Consider the following 16,651-nt stretch of genomic DNA (forward strand, 5'->3'; position numbering starts at 1 on the left):
AGAGTCTACAATGGGCATATTTTTTATTTTAAAAGGTTAGTCAACCCATGAGGCAGTAAACACTTTGTTTACTCTATTGAAGATTTACTTTTTGTATGAGAAAATAGATGTAAGGGTTCTAGGCCCATATCCAGTCTTTTATTAATACGAAAACCCTTACTTGTTTCGTTGAAAAAAATGTAGATATTGGGTTAAGAGGTGCTATCCGGCCTAGTATAGTAGGGATGCTTAATGCTGTAATTTAATGTAATGTCCTATAAGCATTTTAATTAGATCAAAATAAAAATAAAATAAAATAATTAATAATGACAATTATCAATAAACATTTTCGTTGGGTCATATACAAAAAAATTAAAAATTAAATTAAAAAATGATAATTATTATATGTTTATAATTATAATTATAATTAATTATAATTAATAAATAATCTAGTCTAGATCTTAAATCTGAATCTACCAAGAGCCTAGAGGAATTAAATCTCTTGAGATACAAACATCTTTTATAGTGAAAAGAGTTGGATCCCTCTCTCTGGAGTTAAGATGAATCTCAAGAGATTTGATCCCTCTCTGCCCTAGATAGATATAATCGATTATAATTATAATTATAATTATATATAATTATTAATTTTTTTATTTTTTATTTTATTTTATTTTTATGTAATTTACTCAATCAAAATATTTTATAATTATTATTTATTTTATTTTGATTTAGTCAAAATATTTATAGGACATATATTACCTACAACATTTCTACCATACTAAATTGAAAAATACCTCTCAATACAATAATACCATGTTTTTTTTTCCGAAGGTGGTAAAACCTATCAACTCAGGTGTCAAACCAACAGTGAGGACAGCCATCTCTGGCTGCTATCCGCGAATGCTGGATTTGACTCATCACTGTTAAATAGGAAAACCACGCCACCTGGCATAACCCTGCTGGTGGTCCGTAATCGGGAGCAGGCTCTCACTCCTGCCAGATGCCTCTGGGTCTTGGGTCGTTAACCTGTTTCCTTACGTCCGAGGAAGACGAGCTCTTAGCCAAGCAGAAGCAGTTTTACGGCATACTCCAGGCCGATACAATAATACCATGTTAAATACCATAATACTATATTAAATAGTAATTTATAAATTTATTATCTTTATCTAAAATTTATATTTAAAAATAAATAAAATATTAAATCATAATATGTATTACACAATGAACTTTAGCCAGTTCCTTTATGTTACACATATGATGCAGATCTGGTATACGTTGCAAAAACTCAAGCATATTTACCTGGACATACTTTTGTTGGTGGTTTGTTTCGAATATTCACTGTGAAAAATCGAGGCATGTACTAAACATATACTCATTTTAAACTCATTCATTTTTCAATATTATAATATACAACTTTTTAAAAACATATCTCTCTTGGAATTGGAATTATTAATGTTTATGTATATTAAATATTTATTTTAAAATTATTTCAAAAATTGTGTTATTTTTTTGGGTTAGGTTTTATTCTAGATAGATATGTTAATTGGTGCGGTAAAAAAATTGTATACGTTGAACATTATTATTATAAATTATAAATTCGAAAGGGAGGGATTTTTAAATAGTTTAAAATCGAAGTGAATAGTGACAATTAATTTTCGAAAGGGAGGGATTTTTAAATAGTTTAAAATTGAAGTGAATAGTGACAATTAATTTAATTTAATTTTTGGATTTGTCCAAATTGATTCTTCAAAGTTATTGATTCACTAACTGTTATTAAAAAATTATTATTTAAAAATATGTTTTGTTTCTTTACAAATTATCAGGCATTAATTTTAGGTCACATGGTTTTCTTTAAATAATAATGATGAGATATCATGTATTAACCAATAATAATTAATAATAATTGTTTTCACTATTAATTTAATAACTAAATTATAATAAATTTTCCTGCCATTATAAAAATATTTTAAAATATAAAATTCATTAATAAAACAAATTTTTAAATTTAAAAAATTAAACCTAAAATATTTTAAAATATAAAATTCATTAATAAAACAATTTTTAAATTTAAAAAATTAAACGTTTTTGAACTCATTCTTAAGATTCAATAAAACAACTGAAAACTATTTAGCAAGATTAAACAGCTCAAGTTATAACCGGCCAAACCAGCAAAGTTTTAAGAAGGAACTAAAATAAAAGGAATATTGTACTCCTTTTCAAAGCATATCAATGGGTATATGTAATTTCTCAGTTGTCAAAGAGTGATTCGATTTCTTATGATTTGTGATTTTAAATAAGCGTCGAAGGTGTTTACTTAACTGAAACAAGTTTAAAATTGCTATAATGAATATGAATTTTTAAAATTGCTGTAAGGAATATGAATATTATTATTTCTGTTGGCTTGGTGGATATTCTAATAAGTTTTTGGTCTTAGTTTGGATTTTACTTTAAAAAAAATTGCAAAAAATTCTATAATATATTACATATTGAAATATGTGATTTTTAAAAAATAATTTAATTTATTTATGTTCAATTTGATTGGCTATTAAATTGAACATGTTATTAACCTTTGCCTCTATTAATGTGCCCATTACTTGTATTAACGAGAAGTAATATATCACATCAACTATCTATGATACAATTTGTTTTGGGAAGATGATAAAATTATTGGTAATGAGTATAATCATTTTATATTCCTATTTATAAAAATAGCTAATGATTAATATAATCTAATAAAAATTATATTATTTAAAATTACATATATAATTTAAAATGATTATTTAAAATCACATATGTAATTTAAAAAGAGTTATTAATAGTATGTGAGAGATATATCTTTATTTTTGCATTTTATTTTTAAGGGGTAGAGGTCACTTAGGTTTTTGTGCAAAGTTAACTGCATGTGATCCCATATTAACAATTTATGATAGGACCTCTATACCGAGGTTTAATAATAAGATTTTCATAAGACCATATCAACAAACTATAAAAAGCCAAATGTAAACTATTAATAATTATTTCCATGTTGCAATACAAATAATGTTAATTTACAAAATTTAATAATGCATTTAATTACAATTTAAAATTAATCTAATTATAATATTTTAAAATTTAATTTTTTGTATTTTTATTGTTTTCTACTTTAATTTAGTTATATTTAAATTAAGTCGCATAGACTAGCTATTATGTAGCTCTTGTTAATACTTAAATTAAATGAGAAGAAATGAAAAAATTAAATTTGAAAATAAGAAGTGATTTCACTAGCTATTATGTAGCCCTTGTTAATACTTGAAATAAATAAATAAATAATTTAAAAGAAAAAAATGATTTATTATATTTATTAAAAGATTAAACATGTTTGCTTACTTGAATAAACAAGTTTAAAATTACTGCAAAGAAGATGAATATTATTAATTCTTGAAGTAAATGATAAAAAGCGAAAAAACTAAATTTGAAAGGAAGAAGTGATCTATTATATTTATTAAAAGATTAAAAGATTAAACATGTATATATGATCTCATATTAATCCGGCTATTCCTATTTCCGACCCTATTGCAAAATAAATGCCCCTGACATGGGCCCGATATAACACCATATAACACGCCGCGTGGTGATGAGAGAAAAAAAACACGCAGCGTGTTATATGGTGTTATTTCGGACCCATGTCAGGAGGCATTTATTTTGCAATAGGGTCGGAAATAAGAATTCCCATATCAATCCCACCACAATGATGTGACTTCTTTTGGCTATATTGATTGGTTAATTGGATGACAGTTTATTACATGCACGTATAGGTGGACAAGCAAGGCCTACGTAACGAAAGGTAGATTTTATAAAGATTATGTGCATTTAATAAAATCAATGGATTTACCATTTTTATTTAAGGATTGTGCTAAGGTGATGGTAATTATTTACTACATGCTCTCTAAATTTGTTAATTTAATAAAATCAACGGATTAGCCATTTTTATTTACTAAGGATTGTGCTAAGGTGATGTAATTATTTATTACATGTTCTCTAAATTGGTTAATTCTTATGTTATAGCCAACTTGAGATGAGTGGAATGAGCTAATGAATTAGATTAAGTTCGGATTATGTTTGGAGAATTGATTTATCCTTACTCACTTAGAGAGGATGGAGAACACATTTATAGTGAATTATGGCCATATTTAGTTCACATTGTTTGTAACTAACATCAAAAGCTAGAATTGCATTGCACATATAAGAACTACGATAACCTTGAGAAGATAACCTCGAGAATGGTGGTTAGAGTCTCGCTTCTTGTGGTCAACATAGGTTAGTGGAATTATTTTGTAAGAAAGAAATGCCTAATCGAAGAATGGACAACTCATTGAACATATAAAGTTTATTTTATAGTGTTGAAGATGTTGGTGTTAATTCACTATGACATTGTACTAGTTGTTTGAATATATGACCATGTGAAGTTATTAGAGGAGTTGTATTTTCTTTTGAAAATGATACGTAGGAATGTAATCCCCATATTAATAAATGGATAGATAAATAATAGTAATAATAAGTGAGAATATTAATATATAAATAAATAAAATAACAAATAATAAATTGAAGTTTTGAATAAACATAGAAAAATAAATTATAAAAATAGTAAGAATAAGTAAAGTTAACAAAAAGTAAAAATGAATAAAATAAGCAAGAGTTATATTAAGAAAAATGTTGAGTTAAGGAACACTTAAGACAAAAAAATAGAAATTGACATGATGTCACATGGAATGTGTGAATGCAGATTTTCTTTCCATTTTTGGAACAAAATGCTTTACTTAATGGATGAAAGGAGGAGAGGAATTCATTCTTTCTAGAGAAGAATGTTGGGAGATAAAGGATTCACTAGTTGTAGTAGTTGATTGAGGGCTCAAGGGTACGATTGGGTGGAGAGTTATCCCCAAAACATTGATGAAGTCAACAAGATTCAAGTAGAAAAACAACTCCAAAGTCTTCAGTAAGGTATATCTTCAGTTTACAGGTAAGTCTTCTCTTCTCATGTTTTTGTAAAATTATACGCTAATTAGTTGCATATTTTTGTGTTCATTACTAATAGCATCGATTGATGTAAATAGTTTGTATGTTTTGATTCTAGGTCATTACATATGGTATGAGGCTTATTTGAAGTTTAGTGATGTAGTTAATGACTATAACTACTATGTAAATAGTCAACTTTGGAGTTGAAAGAATGGGAAATGATTATTGAAAGGTAATTGGTATCTTGATGAAAAAATGACACTAGTAGTATTGATGAGATAACCTATATCCTAGGTGGATGTTGAATAATCTTATTTCATAGTTTGTATTCATTGTTTATACAAGCAAATGAAATTAAATTTTTATGATTAATCATGATAAGAATGCATATAGTGTAGTATTCCACTATATTTGATATGTGTTGAGATGGTGCTCATATTTATGATGATATGATATGAGGTTATATTGACATGTGGTTCTATTTATTATGTGATGGCATGATATATATTTAATGCATATATGTTGATATTATATTTTTTTGGTCAAAAGTGGAGCCTTCTATTAACTGCAAGAAAAATTACATATATTACATGTCTTTACAAGTGTAAAGACCAACAAGGGCTAACTCGAAGAAGATTAACCCGAAATCTTATACCTAAATCTTACATCTAAATCTCTGCCCATTATCCAACCTGATGGCCATTTGATAAGACCCCAGTTATCCAACGGTCGTTATAGAAATCGCTTCGGAGGTATGCGCAACCTTTACCAACTTTACGAAGCCGACAGGGTAAATAAACTATCAATGTATACAACTTCGGGTTCGTTCTTGGACTTAACCTCCTCCCATTTTGAAACCCGGTATCCTTTCGATCTAGATCCCATAAGATCCAATAGTTACAAACACTATCGCCTCGACAAAATGCGCCCCTTTTACCCGGTTCACAGATCCGATAAGGATTATGAGCCACTGGTTTATAAATGTTCAGGTCTGGTCTGAGACTTAACCTTCGATTACTTTTAGAACCCGATATCCATATGATTAGGTCCCTGTTGATCTGATGGTCCTCCAAGATATTAGATCGGAAACTTGCAGGGTTTTTACCCTCTTTACAGACCCGATGAATATTATGAACCGCTGATCTAAAAATCTGCGGGTCTGCTTGAATAGTTAACCTTCGACATATATGTTGATATTATAACTTATGATGATATTTCATGATGTAAAGCATGTAGTAATTGCATGCATATTTTATGACATACATGAGCATGCAATTCTTTACTATTCAAAATGTTGTCATAACAATGATGATTGTTCTCTCATGAGGACATGTGAGAGTTAGCATGTGGATTATTTTCTATGATATTATGATTATAACTAATGCATTGTTCGCATGTTGAGAGGTGGTGATTGTCAAGAAATCCACCAATGGGCCAAGAGGGCTGGTTTATTTGATGATCCCGTGGGAACCATACCTATGAGGGAGAATAGGTAACACTGTATGGTTTGGGGACAGACTCAATCAACACTACTTATGTCAAGTGTTTATTTTGCTTTGTATATTTCTTGATGGATAACTCTCAATGGGATGTGGGAACATCTTGACTAGGTTGAGTGTCTGATATTGGAGTTGGGATGTCGAAGTCTATAACTGGTGTGGGGACTTCGATGCTTAGGGTTGTGTACCTTAGTGAGTGTGGAGGGAGTTGGGATAGTATTTCAAGATACTTGGGGTCATCCAGTACTGAGACCGAATGTTTGCCTTGGGTCAGATGAGGTCTTCTCTTTAGGGCAAACCTTGGGCTCTAGTATAGACCAATGAGGATTTATGTTACAAAAGTTAGGAAAAAAGGCTTTAGATTCATTTTGATTTCTCTGATGTTGTTATGCAAATTTTGATGCCTTTTGGTATACTAGTTCATCGAAGAGTGTACGGAAAAAACGAAGTAATAAAATAATAAAATAATAAATAAGTTAAATGATTAAACTTATCTTTGGGATGAAGTTCTTTGAACTGGGGGAGTATGTGATGCCACGTATTAATAAATTGATTAATAATTATAATAATAACAACAAAGAAAGGATAATAATAGTAATAAATTAAATAATAATAAATTGAAGTTCTAAATAAATACATATAAATAAACTATAAAAATAGTAAGAATAAGTTAACAAAAAATAAAAAAGAATAAAATAAGCAAGAGTTAAATTAAGAAAATGGTTGAGTTAAGGAAAACTTAAGACAAAAAAATAGAAGTTGGCATGATGACACATGGATTGTGTGCATGCAGATTCCCTTTCCATTTTTGGAACAAATTGTTCTACTTAATGGATGAAAGCGGGGTGGAATGAATTCATTCTTTCCAGGGGAGAATGTTGGGAAACAAAGGATTCACTAATTGTAGTAGTTGATTGAGGGCTTAGAGGTGGCCATTTGTAGAAATATTATATGCAGTTGAACCTACAGTTCGGTGGAGAGTGATCCTCAAAACATTGTTGCGATCAGCGGGATCTGAATAGCACAACAACTTTAAATATCTAGTAAGGGATATCTTTTCTTTATAGGTAGGTCTTCTCTTCTCATGTTTTCATAAAATTATATGCTAATAAGTTGAATATTTGTTTTTGATAATTAATAGCATGGCTTGATGTAAACAATTTGTATGTTTCGATTTTGGGTCATTACAAAACATGGAAAGTGTGCCTTAGTGATAAAACTATTGGTGATTGAAGGCCTGACCATTAAGTGAAGAAATGATAATGTTAGGTAGTAGTGAAAGGAAATGGGGATGATGGAGCTAGAATATATGAATCTTTATTGTCTACACAACATGAATGTATGAATTATGATTTGTAGTCAAGACCTCTGCTGACCTCACACAACTTGTAGTGATAATGTTTAAGTTGGGATCATTGTTATATAATGATAGATTCTAGCATTCAATACTCGATATATAAGCATAACCTCATGGTAGTATGGTGTTGTAACATCATTTCCAACATATTCAACTAGTTTAAAATGACAAATTTCTAAGAAAACAAATTAACCTTTTCTACCAAATTTCAAATTATACTTATTTTGGATCATGTAATTAATCACAATGACCACAGTAGTGCACCTTTCAAGAAGGTTGATGTTCAACTATGGAGGGAGAAAAATCAATGTGGATATGTGAAGGATTGATTATTACATATGGCAAGCATCTACACATATGACGGGCTAACTAATCTATGGGACAAAAGCATTTAATCATCAAAGGTAGAGAAAACATCAAGCAAATCCATGGATGATAGAGAATGACCGAGTGGATGAAGGAGTCTAATGGTTTGAGGATTTGTAAATTGTTAGCTAATTAAGGAGATGTTTGAAGGTGAATAATGGGATGGCAATGTGAGGATCTTTTAAATTATATGAACATGTTGAATTACATGAAATCAACTTTATTAATGGCTACAAACATGTCAAGGGGTCAAAGGTGAGATCAAATTGTAAAAGCTTGAACTCTATACAATATTTTCTCAATATGAAACTTGGGATTTGCGAGATGGTGTTACTCTAAGTGATTCATCGATTGAACTCTTTGCAAACTTAGTGTCCATTAAATGAAGCATGTATGCAAAATATATTTGTGAATGAAATTAACAAGTTACTACAATACTAAGGAGGATGACATGGTAGGAGAAAATAAATACAAGTGCATGAAAAATGATTTCTAAATTTGAAAATATTGGGAAAAGTTTTAGATAAATATTTTCCCTTAAAAATACTTTTAACTTCATAAAATATTAAATATTCAAATTTGAAAAAAAAAACAAAATTTAAAAATAATAATAACTAGCATACCCACGAAGCAAGAGAAAGAAACATTAAACAAAAGGAAAAGTGTGTATGTTTTCAATGTTGTTTTAAAAAAAAACCATAGTGGGATGCATTGTTATTAGTGAACTTCTTTCTATACCCTTTATAAATTCTATATATTCCATGAGTGTAGTATCCTCTTTATAATTACTTAGATCCTCTGAATATTGAAAAATAAAGAAAGAAAAATAATTCATAGTATACGTGTGAAGAGAGGTGTGTGAAAATTTCACTCCCGAAATTCTATTGCAGTAATTAAAATTAATTATTCTAACAATAAATTAATTATGCATTTTATTGCTACAGAATCAATGAAATAATCACACTACAATATTCATAAAATAAAAACAAAAAATATTGCAGAAGATAACGGGTAACAGAGAAAATATTGGCACACACACACAAAAATATAACACCGTTATTTTTGTACAAAAGTGCCCAGAAAAACCCAATGTGGAAAAAATAGTGCAACAACTAAGGGTTATTATTATTAAGCAGCAGTGAGAAATTTTGAGTACAATAAATATCGTCACACTGGTGAATTTACCCAAGGAAAATACTAGTAAAATTATTCTAAGGGGTTTTATCCTCTCTCTAAGAAATCTCAACATTATTAGACCTCTAAAAATCTAGTCATCCAAGTGGTCTACACGGGCTCTATGTCACTCTTCCACTGCTTGCCAAACACACTACATGAAATAGATGCTAATCTAGTTGTCCTATTTTTTGTTGACTACAAAAATACTTCTCTTTCCCTCCTGGAAAATATTCTCGGCCTCTGGAACTGAAGATGTTTTCCCCTTCAGTTGAATCAAGCTACACACTTGAGGCTCTGTGTTGCTTCTACGCAACCTCTTGGAGGAAATTTTTGGCCTCCTCTTTCTGACTCTTCAGAACTAGGAAAACCTCCTCTGAACTCACTGTCTCTACCCCTCTATGTCTCTTCTTCCCTTCTCTGGCTCGACCTCTTCCTACAAAATGTTGTTTCTCTCTAGAAAAATCAAGCTGCCCAAGGAAATCGATCTCAAATGTGTTCTTCCATCTACCCATCGAATTCTTCATATAATCTCTGGTTGGGACTCCAATGGCCAAGATTAAAACTTAATCAAGGGTTGAAATTTTTTATTAGTCAATATGTGTGAATTTCTAGAGAAATCTCAACTTCCTCAATTAATTTTTGTTAATTAATCATTTCCCCTGAGTTAGACTTAATAAAAAATTAATTACCGATTAATTAACTTAATTAAGGAATTTCTAGGTAGATTTTCCTAAAACATTTTATGGTTTCTAGAGCCCTAGTGTTTCTTAGCCTCTCTAACAATTGTCAAGAATAGAACACCATTTTATGCTACAAAACTAACACTCCCTCTTAGCGACAAAGGTGTTCTAGTATTGTACTGCTACAACACCTTGTCTCTGCATCATCCTTTATACACACTGCTGATGTCTAGCCACGATGACTGCCTGCCACTGCCCACCAACCATTATGAAACTCGGATGTTCCATCTATGTTGCTACTCACATTGTTATGTTGCTGCCAATTCTGCATCTACTCTGTAGTTTCCTCTCAACTGTTGTTGTTTCTACTACAACTACTACAACTCAAAAGCATTTGAAATACCGAATCAATTGTGTCTATGTGTTGCATTTGTCTCCTAAGAATATGACTGCTACTATCCTTTGCACTATCCACTAACGAATATGTGTTGCTACTAACTCCTCTACTAATCCACTTGCTCTGTTGTCAACATTTCTCTGTGCTCCTTGACACCTAACTATAACTAGTTTGCAACTGTCACTCTGGAATTTGATTGCATCACTGACACTAATCCATCCTGCTACTAAATATTGTGGGCTCCTTTATCAAGGTAATGATCCATGAGGAGTATACCTCAATGGAACCTACCCAACCTCTATGCAACTTTGGGACTATATCTCCATATCACCCCACCTCACTCCTAGAGATATAGCTACAAACATGGAAAAATCTTCCTCCAACATGGAGGACAATTTGTATATCTCTACGGATTTTGTCGCCTAGTTCTGCTTCTCCTGCTTTTCCTTCCTCCTTTGAGGACACTGAGTACTGCAGGGCCAAACTCACCACACCTAAAGCACTTGACCTTAGATAGGTCCTTTTTATTCTTCTTCTCCCCATGTCTTTGACTGGGACCCTTTGATGCAAGGGCCACATTGTCGTCCTCCTTCTCACCCTTCGAACTCTTATTGTTGCTTTTGTTGATGGAGGTCTTGATAAGTGCTCTCCTCATATCCTCTTACAAGTATGACCACATCTTATCCCACCTAGGTAGAGTATCTTGTCCCAATATGCCTTGGACGAGGATCTCCCCATCCTCTGAGACATTATTTAGTGTCAAACACACAAGTTCTATGTCTTGAGGTTTCTCCTAAGTTTCTACAATCTTATCCTGGATTTCATGAATTATAGTAAGAAATGGATCAATGCCTTCACCCTTATACATCTTGATGTTTCTCATCTTCTCTCTTAGAACATCTTTCGTTGCTCGAAAGGATTTTGAAACAACCCTGCGAGAGCATCCCACATCTCCTTGGCAGTGTTCTTTCTAGATATATGTGAGACTATATGGTTCCAAACTCCATCTAGGATCATTTGCTTTGCCTTGACCATCTCTTTCTTGTACTCCTTCAGCTAATTTGCATGAGTCGGTACTGCCACAACACTCTTTGCAAAGGTTTTCAGGCCATGCTCATCTAACAGGAAGGGCATCCTAGCCTTCCAAATGACATAGTTGGAAGCTCCTTCCAACCTATCCTGACCTCTAAGCCCAATTGTGACCATCTCTGAAATTGGAATGGAAATCTCCCTCTTTCTCCTACTTGGTTGTTGGTTTTTCTATTCACTCCCTTCTGGAGTGAGAAAATATGCTTGTAGCTACTATCATCTTCAACTAGAAATTTGGATTTCTAACATAGAAACCCTCTTAGAGAAATTCGCTCTGTGTTTACAGTTTCTCTTCCACTAGGCATTGATTTTCTTTAGAAAAACTATTGCAAAACCCTTATGCGCCCAAACAAGGAACTTTATCAGTAAAAATTTGAGCAACTAGTGCTCCCTCTACTTGTTGGAATCACTCAATCTAGCAAGCCGAATTTTTTTGCAACCTTGCACTGAAAAATCAAACTACCCAACAATTTACACTGCTTGACAAGACACTATGCAGCCCCAGAAAATTCATCCTCCTTCTCCCTTTGAACAACTAATTTTCTTCTTCCACTTCTGAGCTTCCCTCTGATCAAGTTTTCTCTAGTACCATGTGAAAATTTCACTACTGAAATTCTATTGCACCAACTAGAATTAATTCTTCTAATTATAAAACAATTATGTACTTTGTTGCTATAGCAAAAAAGAATTAATCACATTGCAATCTTCACAAAATAAAAATAAAAAATATTGCAAAAGATAACTGGAAACTGAGAAAATATTGGCATACACACAAAATATAACACTGTTATTTTTAGATAAAATTCCTTGGAAAAACTCAATGTGGGAAAAATGGTACAACAACTAAGAGTTTTTATTATTAACCAGCAGTGATAAATTCTGAGTACAATGAATATAAAAAAACTGGCGAATATAACCAAGAGAAATACTGAAGAAAAAATTCTAAGGAATTTTACCTTCTCTGCGAGCAATCTCGGCACTGTCATGCCTCTTAAAAGCTAGTTATCGTCCAAGTGGTATGCACAAGCTCAATGTCAATCATGTGTTTCCTGCCAAAAACACTGCCTAAAACAATTTTCAATCATGTTGTCTACCTGTTGCTACCTAGGAAAATGTTTCACTGACCCTCTGGAAAATCTTCCCGACCTCTGGAACTAAAGACGTCCTCCCCTTCAACTGAATCAAACTGCTCACTTGAGGCTCTGCAAAGCCTTTTAGAGAAAAAATTTGCCTCCTCTCTCACACTCTCCAGAACTGGAAAACTTCCTCTAGACTCACTATATTTGCCCTTCTTTATATTTGCTTCCCTTCTCTGGTTCAAACTCTTTCAGCAGAATGTTGCTACTCTCTCGAAAAATCGAACTGCACAAGGAAAACGATCTCAAGTGTGTTCCTCCATGTACCCATCGACTTCTTCTTATAATCTTTGGTTGGGACTCCAATGATGAAGATTAAAACTTAATGAATGGCTGAGATTATTTCCTAGTCGATTTGTGTGAGTTTCTATAGAAATCTAACCTTCCTCAATTAATTGTTGTTAATTAATCATCTCCCTAAGTTAGACTTAGGAAAATATTAATTACTAATTAATTGACTTAATTAAGGCATTTCTAGGTGGATTTTCCTGAAACCTTTTCTGGTTCTGGAGTCTAGTGTTACTTAGCCTCTTTGTCAATTGTCAAGGCTAGAAAACCATCTGATGCTACAAAAACTAACAAGGTGAAAGAGGTTTTCCCAAAAAATAACCTTAGTTGACATGATTCAATAATGATGTTTTATGATCTGTTGTGATTAAACATTCAAATGTTATTTCATTATACCTACACAATGTGAACATGATAATCCATAGATAATTAAAAGTTGTGTATTGAAAACATGTCTACAATGAAGAGTATTACATCCATCTGTATGATAAGGTAGCATAATCTAGTGCAAACTCTGCTCATCTCAAAATGATGGCGTATTGTGATTATATAAGAACAATTTTGTATAATTGAAATGATGCTTCAACTTGAGTAAATAGAGGGTCACCATTATGACTTGAGACAATTTCATGGGTAGCCGACACAACTCAATTAGAGGCTAGAAACCATTGATTCAAATGAGAGCAATAGTCCATCATGCATAATAGGATCATTACATTAACAATTTATCATCAGTTGTGGCATGTTGGGTTTGATCATTGTCCTTTCATAAAGTATATATGTTCCATGACCTAGGCATGAATTCCATTACAAACAAACCACATATTCCTTTCATGGGATTTTGTGATGGTTATTAATTAGATTAGTGTTTTCTCCATTCCCCTTTTCCTTCTCTTAATGAAGTGAATCAAAATCCTAGCAATTTCAATGCTTCTTGGTTAGGTTGGTGTTTGTTCCTTTCATGTTTTCCTTCTCTTAACTAGAGTAAATAAAAAACTCAATAATTTCAATACTCTTCTAAAGTGACACTTGTGAACATAAGATCTATGATCACATTCCTTGTTTGTGAAATTCTTAGTTATTCCCCTCCCTCTCCTACAACCAACTTTGAGAACCAAGACTTAATATAAAATTGATAAAGAATAAACTTTCATAAATGCAAAGTCCATGAATATAATGTAAGCAAGTGTTACATCATAAGTAATGTCATCCATAATTAATTTGATGTCATATGTTACACTTTTAAGTTTCTAAAACAATTTTTCTTTAGTTGATACCACAAAAAGAGTATAATTGCAAATGATCTATATTGTTCATATAAAAAGATGTTGGATTATTAATTTTCATGTTTTCTAAGTTTCATTATTAATAATAAAATGTAAAAACTTATATTAAATAAATATAGTAAATTAAAATTAAGTTTTTCTTTTAAATTTTAATAAGTAAAAAGTTTTGCATTAACCAATATCAACATTGTAGTTAACATGTTATTTTAAGTAAATAAATGTTCAAAAAAAAATAGATTTTCATTTCTTTTCTTCTCTAATGTGATTATATATATATATATATGTTTTTTTAATTGTATTTAAAACTTTAAAAACTAATTAACATATTTATATTAACTCATATTATTAAAATCTTTGAATGTAACAAAGTTATATAAAAATTATTATAATAATTCGAGTAATGAAATACTTATTGATTTCAATTTGATATTTCTTAAACATCTATCATTTTTGAAATATTTTCCTTACTTTTTAAGATTATATATAATGTAGTTTTTTTTTAAATATTATGTTTTTTTTAAGATTATATAAAGCAATTTTTTAAATTCGGTTTGAAATTTTAAATTTAATATATATTTTTATATATGGTTTTTAAATTTTATTTGAATTTTTATATTTTATATTTGATATTTTTTCAAAATAAATAATTATTATATTTATATTTATTTAAAAACAGGATAAATTAAAGTAAATAATAATTATGAAAAAATAATTTAACAATTATAAAATAATAGAAATATTTTTAAATTGTTAATCTATGTTGAATAGGCTATATAAATGGGTAAGTTTATAAGTTTTGTATAATTTATTAAGGTGTTTTAAGGAAAATAGTATATCAATAATCTAGATTTGTAACTTTAACGAGTCTAGATTCATCTTAATTTTGGATTTACCAAGTACCAGGAGGATCAAATCTCTTTTCACTCTGAAAGAAGTTTGCATCTCAAAAGATCCATCTTAATTTTGGATTTACCAAGCACCAAGAGAATCAAATCTCTTTTCACTCTAAAAGAAGTTTGCATCTCAAGAGATTTTATCTCTCTCAGCCCTTGGTAAATCCGGAGTTAAGATGGATCTAGATTACTTTAGTTATTAATTGATTATAATGATAATTATAATTATTAATTTTATGTTTTTTATTTTATTTTTTTATTAATTTTTAAAATTGATTTTATTTTTATTTCATTTTAACTAAGTCAAAATGTTAAATAAAAAATTACATTATTCTGAGTTAGAACAAGCCTCTTGGCGCAACAAATTTTAAGAGATAAGTCTTCACGATGTAATAACTAACGAACTAATGTGAGTTCATTTACTGCGATTTATATTTTTCTAAGACTTCATTGGTAGTTGTAAAAATCATCAAGGAAAAATATTCATTAATAATAATTGCTCGTGTCAATAATTCTCCCACGAGCTTGCTCAAAGATTTGTCACTTGTGGATTCTATAGGTGGCTAGTTTAGTAATTATGTGTGGCACTTTCTTGTTGGCAATTGATAGACAAAGAAGGCCTAGATGGAGGAATTCCCCTTAACGAACACATTTAGCGTAATAGTACATAGTGTCACTTTTCAGTCTTAAATACATTATTGTAGTAATAATGATTTTTTTGAGAAGGTTATCTAGAAAGTTTTACATTTTCTTAGGTATATTTTAAACGGTACTTGTTCTTGCCATATATCTAAAAAAATATAAGAAGACTACATTCCTTAAAAAAATATAAATATTAAAAATGGAGTTACTTTATTTACTCAGTTATTTGTGTTTAACAATTTTAATTTATTATTAATAAAAAGATGACTTATTTCTTATTGATATTAAGAAAAATTATATATATAGATATACTAAAATTTAATTTATTTGTTCAAATTCATTTCATTTTCATGTGCTTAAACCAAATTTTGTAATAAACAATCAAATAAATGCCTAAATAATATAAATAAGCGGTTTTTATGTTTAAAATGATTATATAATAATTAAATGAATATATATTAATGTTTTAAACCTTTAACTATTTTTAATATATATTAAACAAAAATTTATAGTTAAAATCAATTTTCACTTAATTATTAATGAGTTTATCCCATTATATTTGTTTATGACAAAAATTATTTAATTTCACTAATAAAATTTTAAACATGTTAACTAAAAATATTTATTAATTTTGAACTTGTTAATTAATAATATTTATTATAAAAGTAATTTAAATATTAAAAAAATAATTAAGTTACATTCTAATTAATTAATGGTGAATGAGATTTCATTTTGTTATTATTAGTTTTTGGGCAAAGAAGTAATCAATTTAGCATTGACCAATATAAATAATACATATTTTGATACTTGCAAATCAATGTAGAGCAGGTGACAAAATTCTTGACTTCAAAGCTAAATTTAACAAAGT

The sequence above is a fragment of the Pinus tabuliformis genome, chromosome 5_2 (genome assembly GCF_031772625.1).
Source record: "Pinus tabuliformis cultivar Carrire ecotype Pingquan chromosome 5_2, CPIR1, whole genome shotgun sequence".
In the NCBI taxonomy this organism is placed as follows: Eukaryota; Viridiplantae; Streptophyta; class Pinopsida; order Pinales; family Pinaceae; genus Pinus; species Pinus tabuliformis.